Source organism: Pteropus medius, unplaced genomic scaffold (genome assembly GCF_902729225.1).
Source record: "Pteropus medius unplaced genomic scaffold, Ma_sr-lr_union100, whole genome shotgun sequence".
NCBI lineage: Eukaryota > Metazoa > Chordata > Mammalia > Chiroptera > Pteropodidae > Pteropus > Pteropus medius.
The window spans coordinates 9,923,762-9,927,294 of NW_024352785.1; the positions used below are offsets into that span (position 1 = coordinate 9,923,762).

Below are 3,533 nucleotides of genomic sequence, written 5' to 3' on the forward strand. Positions count from 1 at the left end.
AGTCTGTAGCATTCTTGGTAGAAGCGACTCTCATCTCTCAATCCCAGCATATTCCCCAACTATGGTGGTGAAACAGTGCTATTAGGATGAAGCCGACAATGAAAGCCAGGAGCTCCACTGCTGGAGGGAGCTACTTGGCTTGGAGTGGATGGCATAAAAAGTTAACTAGTGGTGCTGTCAATAAAAATCATAAACTTGGGAGGAAATAAATGAGGAAACCCATAGCTCTGTTAGCCTGAATTTGTAGTCTCATATGAGATGGCCTAGCCAGAAATTTAATGGGGAGATTCTGGAAATGAGAGAACCACTGAGGGTCAAGATAAGCTCTTCACATATCTCTTGCATAATTGGGAGGCTACATATCCATAGGGGAGACACAAGCCTGCCCTTGAAGATATGTGTTTGAACCCTTCTAGTACTAATTGTGTGACCTTAGACAAGTGAACTTAACCATTCTGTGCTTGTTTCTTAATCTGTAATATTGAGGAAAAGTATTGTTTAGGAGTAAATAAACTATATAGCATGAATGTAGAACATAGTATATAGCAGGCACATAGTATTACAAAAAGTTACTTTTATTATTTCTCAAAATGTGGTATAACAACACTTGTATCAGAACCTTTGGGAGGATTTCCAAGACTCACTCCAGATCTCCTAAACAGAAATCTCAGGGTCAAGGGAAGGAACCCAAAAAAGATCAGTTTTTCACAAGTGGACTAGGTGATTCTTATATCACCAACATTTGAGAACTACCACTTTCAGGTTAGATATAATTGTTTGTTTGGGGCCTGTGTCCAGATGCTCTGAGAGTAGAAGCTATCATATTTACTTCAGTATCCCATTGCCTAGCACACAGCAGACATTTAGTCAAACGTCTATTGAAAAGTAGAGTTTTATTGAATCAATATCCAACACTCCAATTCTCACCATGTAGAATAAATAACAAATTAGGATTAATTTATACCTTTATATTAATGTGAAAAAGCTAAAATTAATATCCTGCAGTGCAGTGATTCTTTAAAACTTTTTGAGTTACAGACTCCTTCAAGAATGTGATAAAAACTAGATTCTTTCTCCAGAAGACTGGAAATATATGTAAAATCTTGTTAAACAATCTTATGGGTATCGCCCCAAGTTAAAAACCTCTCATGAAAACTGGTTTGTTGTCTGTCTCCTAACCAAAAGAGTAACTTCTTGCTTATTACCGAATCCTTATTTCTAGGAAAAAAAAAAAAAAAGGATAGAATATATTTGGCACTAAATGAATTATCCATTGAATGAACAAATGAGTCACCGATAAAAAGATATCATCTGGGGGTTATGCGGAACTCCATGAGTCACCCAAGGGTGATGTAGAAAGTGAAAGCACAGAAATTGAACATCTTATTCATGACCAAGATGCAACCTTGAATTTCTAGAGGTGGATAATGAGAAAACAGGTCATTTGGACAAATGTTCCCACTGAAGATAAAACACAATAAGCATCTACTTGAAGACTTATATAAAAGATAGAATTTACCTGGTCAAATTCAGGAAGATTAGAGTCCAGAAAGTAGTGCCAAAGCCACTTTTGCCCTTGGAGTGGATTGCCAACCTAGAGGAAGTAAGTTGTCTTTTCATCAACAAACGGAATTGGAAAGACAAGGGTTGGCTTTGGTATCCACTAAAAGTAGTGAAAACACACCTTGCTCTAGACTGTAGCCCAAAAGCTGTATCTTGAAGTAGGAACAAATTGCAGTGCAATGGGTCATCTGGAGGAGCATAAACAATCTAAAGCCTAAATTTCTAACTGCTAATGACATGAGGCACTTGGCAGAAAGAAACAATAAACCTCCTCTCTGGGCTTGGACCTAGAGGTGACATGGCTAAAAGCACCAAGAATGTCAGAATTGGTATATACAGAACCCATTATGGTACCTCCCTCAGGAAAATAGTGAAGAAAATTGAAATCAGCCAGCATGCCAAGTACACGTGCTCCTTTGGCTAAACCAAGATAAGAGACAAGCTGTGGGGATATGGCACTATGGTTCCTGTATGAAAACAGTAGTAGCAGGTGGTATCTGGACACCTACAATACTTCTGCCATCATGGTAAAGTCTGCCATTAGAAGACTGAAGGAACTAAAACACGAGTAGAAGCTCTACCATTTGAAATATTGCTAGCCTATAACAAATGGGTTAATGTATATAACGACAAAAGAAAGGCAGAAAGGAAAAGATAGAAAAGGGAAGGAAGGATGAAGGGATGAAGGTTGGGAGGAAGGAAGGAAACAAAAACCTCTAAAGGAAGATAACATTATCCCAGACCTTAAATTATTTCTGTATTTTTTCCAGGTGTTTCGAGCAAACAATCAAAGATAATTAGTTATAAGAATAACCAAGACATTAACAAGAAGCAACATGAATTACAGATAGCACAAACAGAACCATAGCAGGCTACAAATACTGGAATTATCATCCATGTAAACAAAATCCTCACTTAAAAATGCAGCAAGGAACTAGATGCCATAAAAAGTAACAGCACATAAGAAAAAAATCTAACAGAAAAATAAAACTAAAAAATATAAAAACAAATTATGAACTCAATGAATGAGTCTTATGGCAAACTAAAAACAGCTGAAAAGTGAATTCATGATTTACAAGCTATATCAGAAACTATCTAAGATAATGCAGAGAAAATACAGAACATATAGAAGAAAAATGAAGCGATACTACAAATACACCAAGGTCTAACATGTTTACTTGGAGTCCCAGGAGAGAGCATACTAAACAGAGGCAACAGTTAAAGAGATAATAGTTGAAAATTTCCCAGAACTGACATATAAATCCACAGATCCAAGATGCCAGATAAAATCCAAGTGATAAAATACAATGAAATCCTCACTTACATACAGCATAATGAAACTGCAGAAAATCAAATACAAAGAGAAAATCTTGGAAGCAGCTGGAGGAAAAAAGATCAGTTTCAATAAAACCGACTGAGAGCTGATTTCTTCATAGCAACAAAATGGAAGGCAGAAGACAATGGGAAGATATCGTCAAGAATCACCCAAAGAGAATTCTATGCCCAGCATAAACTTCCTTCAAAAAATGAAGGCAAATCAAAGAAATTTCAAAAATAGACTGAAACGAATTTGCCACCAGCTGACCTGCACTAAAGGAAATTTTAAATGTATTCTTCAAGCTGAAGAAAAATTATTCCAGATGGAAACTCAGAAGCACAGCAAGGAACAGAGAGCAAAGATGGTTGCAAATATATGGGTAAATCTAAATGAAAATTGACTACATAAAACAATAAAAATGACATATATTTAAAGATACAAAAATACATGACATTTGATAAAGTAAATGGTGTCCTAAAGTAACTGCCCATAAATTTCAAAGAATTTTAAGTCATAGAGAATATATTCGCTGATTGCAATGCTGTAATTATATTAGAAATCAATAATAAAAGAGAACTGAAATACTTATGTTTGGAAATTAAGAAATATAATTCAAATAATATCTATAGGTCAAATTAGAATAAAATCAGGA

The 3,533-nt window shown here is 35.6% G+C and overlaps 1 pseudogene; it reads left to right on the forward strand.

Moving 5' to 3' along the window:
• The first annotated feature begins 1,861 nt into the window (after window positions 1-1,861).
• On the forward strand, window positions 1,862-2,181 carry LOC120590844 (60S ribosomal protein L37a-like; annotated as a pseudogene).
• Window positions 2,182-3,533: the final 1,352 nt, after the last annotated feature.